The following is a 12325-nucleotide window of genomic DNA, read 5'->3' as shown; positions in this document are numbered from 1 at the left end:
TCAGCAGCAATTTGCTCCCTGAGCTCAGTATCAACTCCAGGATAAGCTGAAATGACCAGCCTGTGAACCTCCTCAGCAAATTCAGAAACAGTTTCTTTAGACTGGCGCAGTTCACCCAGTCTCCTCCGTGCTGTGGTGGGAGGCTCTTTTTGGCCAAATCAGAAAGCCAGTTGTTCTTTGAGCAGGAAGTAATCTTCACATATGTATTCGGGTAATGAGCACAGATATCTGACAGCAGACATTCATGGAGTTTATCCACTCTCTCCACTGTGCCCCATCTGTAAATGACAGCACGTCGCTCAAAAGGAATGATGGAGTCCCAGTCATATTTACCATCATACGTGTTAAGTTTAGCTTTAGGTCCATCTGGATTTCTACCATGAGGGGCTGTGAGGTGATTTGTGGATACTGAAGTAGTTCAAGGTGCGTGCGCGTTTGAACCCAAGTTGAAAGAGCCATTATAATGGCTGGGTCCCTGCACACGGCTTCTGGGTCTCACATCCGGGCCCAGTGTGGAGGAAGTTGGACTAGCAGGGCTCCGTACGCGTCTATCAATGACCGCGAGTTCAGCTGTAAAAAGCCGTTCAGCATCTGAAGGCCCTGTGGCATCACCATCTGTCATGTGGGTTCTATCAGGGACAGCTGAAAGTGTGGTAGTGTCTTCATGTGGATGGGGACCACGTGTTACCATGCTGGCAAGGGGCTGCCGTGTGAGAGCAAGCAAACTAGCCTCTGTTGCTTCCAATCTTTGCAGTAGAGGTGAAATGGCATGTTGGAGCTGTTTATTTTGTTGCGACAGCACAGGCTGTAGCCAGTGTGGGGGGTCTGGAGCGGCTGATGCTCCAAGTTCAGCTTCTTGCTCACTCATATCTAAGCTGTATTAAAATCGAGCTTGAAAACTTCTCTTTCTCTTGAATTTACTTTTTATTTTAGTTTATATATGTATTTAATGTCCTTTTCACTTCTAGTAGTCTTTAGATACCGAAATACATTCGGTGAACTGTGAGTTTCAATATAGAATCGCAGGGCTGTGTAGTAATGGCTGTGAAATGTGGCAGACTGCCTGTGCCGCCCCCTCCGCTGGGAGAAGGGAGACCCCGTGCTTCTTTTTTCGCCGTGGATTTACAGATAGCGCAAAAAAAAAAAAAGTGGCCTATCGGTCTTTAATACTGCTTCACATCGCGTTTCGCAGTGATTATAAGGTCAATCGAATCATAAAGTCAATACACGGAGGATATCCCAGCGACTCACAACACTCACAATCTGACGATGAATTTCTTTGTCGCTCAGCTTCTGACACCACTTGTTGTGCTTTCATCTTGGCTTATAAGTGTCTGTGGAGGAGTGAAGAGAAACACATAACAAAGACAATCCGTTGCAGGAACTTTACTTACTTATTAAACACAAACTTACAACAACAGAGTTATGCTCTTTCCCAGTGCTGATGGATTTGTTAACAACCATCTGCACCAGAGCCTGCAAGCATACTGCCTTAGAAAACATAACAACACAGTCAACTACTTCCGGTATAATGACGTAGCCACATCTGATTGGCTAATATCGGACTCATTATTGAGACATATAAAATAACTGTAACTCAACAACTGTAATTAACACTACAATTCACACTCTTCTCTCCCTGCTCGATCTGTGTGATCTGTTCTCCACCTATAGGAACTGTATTGCACTGTGGGCTTTCATTCGCTGACATAACATTTTCTTAGGTTGTGTTGACAATTCTACAACTTTGCTCATATTCTTCTTATCATATTATAGTGTCCTTCAAGTCAACATGAGATCTGTGACTGCAGAAATGCAGACCTTCAGCCTTAATTGGAAGGTAATTACAACAAGTAATTGGACAAACTAAAATAATCATAAATTAAATTGTAATTTTTATACTTGGTTGCACATCCACTTTAGTTGAGGACCCTTTCAAGAATTCATGAAAGGTTTTGCTTGCTTAGTTTCCAGTTCTTTTGAAATTGCTCCTTCACACTGTGAAATTTGCACTTAGTAGTTAGCCTGTAGTCATGACTAAATATTAATCTGTAATTTCATTTACAGGTGTCAGAGGGGGAAAAAAGTTAACTGTTTTAACACAGTCTGCTGCCATTATCAGGTAAAAGGAAAATTTCAATGTGTCAACCAGCCACCTATTACACATTCTAAGAGAGAAGCTCTGGGCCAGTAAACATCTTTCCACAGGTCGTTATTAGCCTGTGCTTTTATAGAAACAGCTTCACTGTTACATCTCAATTACAAAAATCCCACATCATAATTCACTGTTCCCTCCATAGATGTAGAATAAAATTATTAATGCAGCAGTAACAGCAGAACTTAGGCACAGATGAAGGTTAAATTCATTGTTCACAGGATTCAGGTTTAAAAAGCACTAAATCAGTTACAAAAACCTTTAATTATCAGCAGTTAGTGGTTTATTACTGTATTAACTGACAGCACGCGATGTACATTTATTTTTTGCTATCATATCTTATCTATTTATCTTATATATATATATATATATATATATATATATATATATATATAATCTTATATAAATATATATTTATATTATATATTTATCTTATTGAATTGTATGTTTAAATCTGTCTACAGACCTGTGTTCCTACCACAGGAGAGATTTTTGACATTTATATACCAGATGTTCATTCCTCACTCTAGTAACTACACTATTTTTCTATTAATTATACTGTAGCTGCTGAAATATAAATATAAAATGTTAAACAACTCCACCATCTCTGTACATTTTAAGATCATTGTTATGGAACGACATAACCCTAACCCTAACCAATTACCAAACACTTCTATTTTTTGAGTAGTGCCTACTCAGCAAGGCACGAGGTCCCTTTCCAGAACCTTCAAACTGACTGTCCGTCAGTGGTAGAATGAACTTTCAACCTCAATCTGGACCGCAGAATTTGTCACTATCTTCAAAACATGGTTAAAAACCCACCTCTTCCGTGAACACTAACTCCTAACTTAGCCCCCCCCCCAGTTAAAAAATTAAAATAAGCACTGGCTCTTACACCTCTACATTGCACACTTTGCTTCTCTATAATTCAATTAAAAATCTTGTATGCAGCACTACTTGTATTGTTCTCCTCTGGAGATATCACTTTGCTTTTATTTCATCATGTGTAAGTCACTTTGATAAAAGCATCTGCTAAATGAGTAAAATGTCAATTATATAAAAAAAAGAAAACAAGAGTATCAGTATGAAGGGAATTTCTCATTTGCTGATGCACTACTGGAATAATTGGATTTTGCTACTGAATAGGTATCAAACCTAAAATATAATTCTTGTAAATTTTACAATGAAAAATCTAATGGCACTGAATGCATGGCCACTATATTTGTAGGTTTTGTGTAGGTACCTCCAAAAATGCAGCTGAATAAATGGCGTACTTGCTACATATCTGGGTAAATTCAATGGAAACTACATTTCACATAATCCTTTGTTTTATGGTGAGTTGTAATTTGTTTTCAGTGGAGTAGTCTAAGCCAATACGTTCCCTGGTTAATTACACTCGTAGCCAATCAGAGATCACCTCTGTTGGGGAGTGGAGAAAAGGGAGGACAGGTGAAGTGGATTTGGAGGGAATGACACGCGGGAGCAAGGCGGGAAAAGAAAATGGAGTTTTAACGCTGAGGTGATGATGTTTGTAGACTGAAGTATTGCTACAGTAGTGTCACAAATATGTTCAGCTAAGAGTCGTGTGTAATTAGCAGTTCAGTAACTTTGTGAACCGTAGGTTTAAGTGAAGTGCAGCTAGGTTATCTGCGTTTGTTGTTTTGCACTAGCTTGAAAAGGGCTAAGTATAAACTGTAAGCCGTGGACATTTAAGCTAATGTCGTCGTGAGAGACATCGTCGTTACGTCGGCTGTAACCGCCAGCCGCAGTTTTCACCGTGGAACTGAAGGGACAAGGACTGTGGAAAACTGTGCTAAGTAGCACGGTAACTACGCCTGTGTAAGAAGGGACTCTACCGCCGAACCTGCATCGCTGAAACGACTATTACCTGCTGGACCCTCTGCAGCGGATTCATTCACTCAGCTCGTTTCCAAGTCAGCTAATTCTTCTCTTCGATCGGCGTGAGTAATGGAAAGTTTTGATTAGCAGTTCATTAAAGGGGCCAAGGAGGTTTTTTTTTTTCAAATTTAATTAATCAATTAATTAATTAATTAATTAATTAATTTTTGGTATGTGCACCAACTCACGGACCCCAGCGGGGAATAAAAACAAAAACCCAAGCGTTTGTTAAAGATTTGAACGTTGAAGTTGTTAAATCCAAAACTGTATCGTTAATTGTGTTAAGCTAAAGCCACCTGAGGCAGTGGTTAACTCCGGTATGTTCTTTTATGAGGAAGAAATGTGTATTTGAGTTTAGTTGTCTAAATTTGTCTACAATACATTCATACAGTTTGAGTTAGAGCATAAGGGGATATTTTACGAAAACATAAGAGGAAAGATTTCCATACAGCACAGAATATAGGAATATATATATATATATATATATATATATATATATATATATATATATATATATATATAATATAAAATATAATATATATATATATATAATATATATTTTATATATATATTTTATATATATATATAAAATATATATATAAAATATATATTGTGTGTATATATATATTATATTTTTATATATATATATATATATATATTATATTTTATATATATTTTATATATATATTATATATATATATTTTATATATATATATATATATATATATATATATATATAATATAAAAATATAATATATATATATATAATATATATTTTATATATATATTTTATATATATATATAAAATATATATATAAAATATATATAATATATATATATATAATATATATTTTATATATATATTTTATATATATATATAAAATATATATATAAAATATATATTGTGTGTATATATATATATTATATTTTTATATATATATATATATATATTATATTTTTATATATATTTTATATATATATTATATATATATATATTTTATATATATATATATATATATATATATATATATATATATATATATTATATATATATTATATATATATATATATTTTATATATATATATATATATATATATATATATATATATATATATATATATATATATATATAATATTTTGGCTATACATATTACTTGGCAGCTGTGAAGTTTTCTTTTTCATTTAATAGGGTTTGTATATATTTCACATACTTGATATTTGTTTCTGGGGAATACCCATATAGCTCATAGTGTGTGTGACTGAGGTAATTCTTCGGTGGAGGCACCACGCTGTTATTTCTTGAGTAAATCTTTTCTATACGTTTATGCCTGTGTTAACATCGTCTACTGGTAAATAGAGGTTAGCAAATTCACCATCAACTACTAAGGACTCAGGATTCTGTTAATTAAAACTTTTTTTTAAAGTAGTAACCTCATCTAATATTACACTTCCAGTGCCAGGAAGGGGTTACATTTGCATCAAAATCTATTTGTGAATAAAAATGGAACTTTCCAGCTGTGTGTCAGCCAGTTGCAGTTGCTTGATAATCTCATTTGTCACTCATGCTGACTGACACACTCTGTGAGCAATGGTAGATAGTCTTACAATGCCTCCAGCTTCTTATTTCATATAATACATAGATGTAGAGATGGTTAGAGGTGTCTCTGACTATGTTTACATGTACAGCAGTAATCTAATTATTGACCTTACTCTGATTCAGATAATAATGTGATTAAGGTGTTTACATGAGTCGCTTTTAGAATACTCCTGTCATGTTCCCGTTTTACATGTTATAGAACATAATTAGATTAACAGCCTGCGTCATTACGTCGCCACGCCGTCCGACGTCCCTCCAGAATTTCACGTATCAACATACAGTTCGTCTTCGTTATCGTACCGTATACAGTTTTGGATGTTTTTATTTAACTTTTTTTACGGACGCTTTAAGTGCAGTTAATTGTCATGCTATACATGCTATTAGACAGCTGCTTGAAGCCATGGGCTGTGTCTCAAACCGCGTACTTACCGTCTATATAGTAGCCGAGATACATGTATTTTTCCCCACTACAGGCCTGTAGTAGGCAAGTTTGCGGTTTGGGACACAGCCGAACTCTCTTGTTCGCCGTAAAATGTTGAGAACTGCCGTGTGTGATTGTGTCCTGTCGCAAAATGCGGTGAAAACTCTCACATGACGTTCATAATGTGATTAAGGTGTTTACATGTCTGTAATACACGTCCATAATGCGACTAAAACAAGAGTACTCCACCTGTCTTAATTCAATTAGAACTTAATTCGAGTATGAGCTTAATTAGATTAAGGTAAGTAAAAATTGTTGTTTACATGGTAGTTTCTTAATCAAAGTATGGTCTTAATTGGGTTAAGAGTTGATTATTGTTGTCCATGTAAATGCAGCTAATGTGAATACTACAGCTCCATGTGCTCAAAGAAGAATAATAAGGTTGTTCAATTTGCTTCACTTACTGTGTTCATATACAGTGTATATGCTATATTAGACATCAAAGTCTATATACAATATTTTTATATTTTAAACAGTATCACAGCTTGGAATTTTCCTGTCTACAGCTTGGATTGTTCCTATACTATAGTACACTTTATATGCCTCAAACCATTTCTAGTGTTAAAAGAGAAAAACTAAAATGAAGCACTTCAGGACTAGGTTTAGTCTCTAGAGCAGGGGTGGGCAATTATTTTTTCCATGGGGCCATAATATTAATTGTAGTTCTTTATAAACAGCAGTAAATAGCACTGTTTTGACAAGCTGGTAAGCTTGGTAAGAGTTTATGATTAATCAATGAAAGTGAGGTTGCCTTAGAAAAAATGTCATTTATTCAATCAAATCGAGTGCATTTCATCCTGGATTGTTCTGAGATCTTCAAATCGCCTTGAAAACTCAACATGCAGTGCTCCTAACATGGATGAGTACCTGTGGAGGTGATCAGCTGATGGTGTGACTTCTTTCAGGGTTTGCGTGTGAGTGAGAGTGATGCTCTCCAGTTGGCTCGAAAGAAACTGCAACTTCCTCATAAAAGCCTTCACCAGGCTGTGCATTTCATGAACAAAAAGGCCCTTGCCTTGCAGTTTGGTGTTTAGTTCATTCATCAGTGCAGTCACATCAACAGCAAATGCAAAATCTGCCATCGAGTCCTCATCTGAGAGCTCTGGGATGTCTTTGCCTTTCTTCCCACAAAACTCTCGAATCTCTGCTTTCAGGTCCCAAACTCTTTTTAGCATTTTGCCCAGGCTGAGCCATCTGACAGCTGTGTGGTAGCCGATGTCACTATGTTCAGTCTCATGCTCCTCCAAAAGTAAAACAAACTGTCTGATTCAATGCTCGTGCCCTGATGAAGTTAACTATTTTAGTTACATCATCAATGACATGGTTAATTTTTAGCACTGACTTGCACAACACATGCTGTTGTATAATACAATGCAACATTACCAATTTCTGATCTGTGTCAATTTCAGTCACTTTATCTTGCATATGTTTCAAAAGTCAGACATTTTTCCCTGTTAGATTTGGACAACCGTCCGTTGTGACTCCTGCCAGCCTTTCCCATTTCAGTCCCAGCGTCTCCATGCATGTATTTACCTCCGTGAAAAGATCGCTCCCTGTTGTCGTCCCTTTCATTGGCCGCATTGCTGCCAGCTCCTCCGTAATCTTGAAGTCCGTTATCCACAAACAAATACGAGTAACTGGGCGGTGTCACGAACATCAACGCTCTCGTCTAAAGCCAAGGAGAAAGTCAAAACTTCCCACCTTACATTGCAGCTGAAGCTCCAGATTCCCCGCAATGTCCTCGATCCTTCTCGTCACGGTTCGCCTGGACAACGGGACTTGCTCAAATGCTCTTTTTTTCAGGGCATATTAGTTCTGCAGAGTCCACCAAGCACTCTTTGACAAACTCCCCCTCCGAGAATGGCTTACTGTTTTTAGTGGCTTTGTGTGATATCGCAAAGCTGGTCTTGGTTGCTGAATCCCTGGATGTGTGAAGCTTGGTAAAAAAGCCTTGCTGCTGTTGTAGCTTAGCTAGCAAAGCTTCCGATGTCCGCACCCTTTCAGCATCAGTCAGGTTTTTGTATTTCTCTGCGTGTTTTGTCTCAAAATGCCAACTCAAATTGTAATCCTTAAACACGGCGATCTGCTCTCCGCAAACTAACACGGCTTTACCGTGACCTCAGTAAATAAATACTTAGCAGTCCGTTTTTTGTTGAAAATCCTACATTCGGCATCTACCTTTCTTTTTTTTTTAGCATGAGCGAACATTTTTGAGGGCTAAAATCGCCTTGTGACCTGCTTGTATAGATTCAATCATGCGCATGTATAGATTTAGGTATTGTGTCATTATGCACTGAATAAAAAACAATTTCAAAATAAAAGCAATGCAGTTTTAGTCCATGCATGAAATAAAATTGGAAAATGTTTATTTTGTAATTTCCAATTATCCTTTACGCGGGCCGGTCAGAGTCAACCAAAGGGCCGTATGTGGCCCGTGGGCCGTACGATGCCCAGGTCTGTTCTAGACTGAGGCCTGTAAAACACAAGAAAAACACAATACAATATTTTCATTGTTGCTGCCAATAGCATAGAAGGCAGGTCATTTAATTTCTTGTACAATTCTGAATATTGATTAATTTTTTGGTTTGATTGCTAAAGGTGTTTTTCATGTTCCTTAGTGGACTGGTAGGGGAAAAAAATATTTTTTTTATATTTGTATATAATATGGAGTATAAATGTTCGGTGGGCTGATATTGATCAGACCAGCCTAATGGGGTTTTCCACTAAAACATTTCTCATAAGCATTTTAGCAGCATGTCCACAGGCTTAACATGAGTTGTAATCCACAGTATAAACACTTATTAACAATGTGTTTAGCAAAAATGAATGGAAATGTATGCACACTGATGAATGCATTTAAATTGCCCACAGAGTTGGAATCGGCTAAAAAACAAACTACACTTCATTGAGGTGAATGAAGATAACACTGACCACATGGACATGCTCATCTCAGGACTCTTATTCACAATCTGCACATACTGCTCATTTAAATAACATCCGTCCAACACAGTACTGTTTGTGTTTACTCTTCTATGGCTGTATACTGTAATGATTTATAATTGGATTGGTGTCGCCCAGAAAAAGATGTTCCCTTTTGGGCCTGGTTCCTCTCAAGGTTTCTTCATGTTGTCTCAATGAATTTTTCCCCCACCACTGTTGCCACTTGCTTGACTATTGGAGATCTAAATCTACGTCCGGGATTCTATAAAGCTGCTTAGAAATCTTCACTGACCCTTTGAGAGGTGCAATTACAGTAATTCTTATAAGAGCATGCAATTTAATATTCTTTAGCTGAGGTGATGGTAGTCCAGTTTGCACTTAGTCATTATTTAGTACCATTCTAATACAGCTTTACTTATTTATGCCAACCAAATTAATAATTTTAATGCCCTTAAACTGAAGTGATCAGTCGTGCAGTTAAAACACTTATGAACCACTATACACACCTTTTTCAACTCTCAAAATGTCTCGGTCATGTTAAAATTATGAACATAATATTTTAACATAAGCCTTTCATAAATTCTCCAGCAGTGCTTTAGAAATGTATATTTATGCAATACTCAGGAGTGTTATAACATCCTAGTTAGTTGTTACTGACTTTTCTATTCATATTCTTATTTGTGAATGTTGATTTTTATTCAGTATGATTTTTGTCAAGCAACTTTTAAATGTGAGAAAGCTCTCTCTCTCTCTCTCTCCCTCTCTCTGAGAAAGACTCACACTCAATATTACTGTATCACAGTGACCAGGGAGATGACTGTAAAGTTAAGAATATTTTTACAACATTGTCAGTCCCTGTTGTGACCAAAGGCAGATGTGTTGTGACCTCCTCAGGGCACAAAGGAAAAGCCCCATTTGGCTGCATTCCAAGGGTGGAAAAGTGACATTATGAAGAAAAAATAAATAAGAGAAAATTAAAAACTCCTGCCACAACCCGCAGAATGATTCAATCCTCCTGTATTTAAATAAGACTATATTTAGGAAGCAAATATGTAAAGTTGCGTTAGTCTGGTGTACAAAAGCTTGACCTGGAAGGAAACCAGGTCTATATTAAATTATTAGTTATCTGTCAATAAACACGTGTATTGACATCTGCTGCACTGATATAATGTTAGAAAAATCAGTGGTGATAAAATAGTTCCTCCTAGAGGTCATTTTTAAATTTTCTAGCAGACACAGTGGCCTGCCCCTCTTAATGTTTGCGGCGAGGGAGACAGTACAAGAGTCGACGGGTTTTAGTCCCGCAGATTAACATTACATTTATTCATTTAGCAGACGCTTTTATCCAAAGCGACTTACAAATGAGAAAATAGAAGCAAAGCGATATATCAAGCAGAGAACAATACAAGTTGTGCTACCATTCAAGATCCATTAATTCAGTTCCAGAAGAAGCAAAGTGTGCAGAGTAGAGGTGTAAGTGCAATATCTTTATTATTTTTTAAAAATATAAATTAGTTGGTTAGGTGTTCACGGAAGAGGTGGGTCTTTAGCTGTTATATGAAGATGGTGAGAGATTCTGCGGTCCGGATTGAGGTTGGAAGTTCATTCCACTACTGAAGAACAATTAGTTTGAAGGTTCTGGAAGGGGACCTTGAGCCACGCTGAGTAGGAACTACTAAGCGTCGGTCGCTAATGGATTGCAGATTGCGTGAGGGAACGTAATCCTTCAGGAGAGAGTTGAGGTAGGAGGGTGCTGTTCCAGACAAGGTCTTGTAGTATTTGTTCATACTGTTCGTGGATGACTAAAACTGCTTAAAGAGCAATTGCTGTCTAAGAAGTCTTCACTCACGACTGTTCTTGAGTATGTGAGTTCATTTCGTGAGAGATTTCATAAAGCCTGTGAAACAGCAAAAACTCATCTTGCATCTATGCAAAGCTGAAAGCATGTTTTGATCAAAAGAGTGTAGCATGCAGTTTCAACATTTGGTGATGAGGTTCTTGTCTCATTACCTGTGCCCGGGTTAGCTTTACAAGCCAAAGTTTCTGGTCCCTACACTATTGATAAAAGACTGAGTGAAACAGACTATGTAATTAGCATGTCGGATTGTAAGCGACAAACTCGAGCCTGTCCCATCAATATGATGAAGCCCTATATTGTAACGGATGGAGGTGAAGCTACTGACTCAAAGTTTTACCTGTAATGTCTGCTGTTCTTCCCACCATTTATAGTCCTGAAGACGATGGATTGACTGGGTATGATCAGCTTTCGTGTGGATGCTTGCGGAACTCTCCCATACGCTCTGACTTTTATCGGTCTTATGTTCATGAACAGCAGCGTAATGAATTTCAGGTGAATGCAAGTGCTACTGGGGCAGGAGTGATGCTGATGTAGAAGGATGTGGGAGGTGTGGATCATCCTGTATCCTACTACTCAAAGAAATTTTCAAAGTGTCAGCTACATTACAGTACCATTGATAAGGAGGCTTTAGCTTTAATGCTAGCATTACAACGCTATGAGGTTTATGTGGGTGGTAGCAGCACTCCTGTAATTGTGTATACTGATCACAACCCACTTATATTTTTGTCCAGAATGTATAACACCAACCAATGGTAAATGCTCAGGTCTTTAGAAATCCAGTAATACAATCTAGCTATTCGGCATCGGAAAGTCCTGTGGGGTAAAGTTACTTATTTATAATTCCATGGATTTGTAAATTTAGGTGTGGGGGTGTTTGGTCCTAGTACGAAATCTTGTGAATGTGTGTATACCTATTGGCTTGTCTACTTTTTTTTTGTTCTCCTAGGATGAGTGCAGGTTCTGAGTGCAGGGTGAGTGGTAATTTTCTTGTGTTCTATTCTTTATGAAATGATTTAGATCTTAATTTAAGGAAGCTGTAGGGAGATGGGTCCCATTTATTTTGTTTCTTTTTCTCCTGTTTATATTGAGTTAGAGAGGGAGTTAGATTTAGTTTTATGTATTTTCTTTGCAGCTTTCTTTTGGAGATGGGTAAGTTAGTAAACACAAACTGGTAGACTATTTTTTTTGTTTATTTTGGCCTTGCTCTCTCCTGAAATTCATTATTGCTTCCATTGCTTCTTTGTTTTTTTTTTTGTTACGGTTTCCTATGTTTCTTAAAGAAATATTTATTATTGATTTGCAAAGTTGTTTGATTATTAGTGCCGGGACAGGAGACAGTGTAGCCACATTATTTACCTACTATATAGTAGGCGGAAAGCAGTATGCCAGAAGGG

The sequence above is a fragment of the Ictalurus furcatus genome, unplaced genomic scaffold (genome assembly GCF_023375685.1).
Source record: "Ictalurus furcatus strain D&B unplaced genomic scaffold, Billie_1.0 ctg1, whole genome shotgun sequence".
Classification (NCBI taxonomy): Eukaryota; Metazoa; Chordata; class Actinopteri; order Siluriformes; family Ictaluridae; genus Ictalurus; species Ictalurus furcatus.
Note: the sequence above shows the minus strand (reverse complement) of the source record.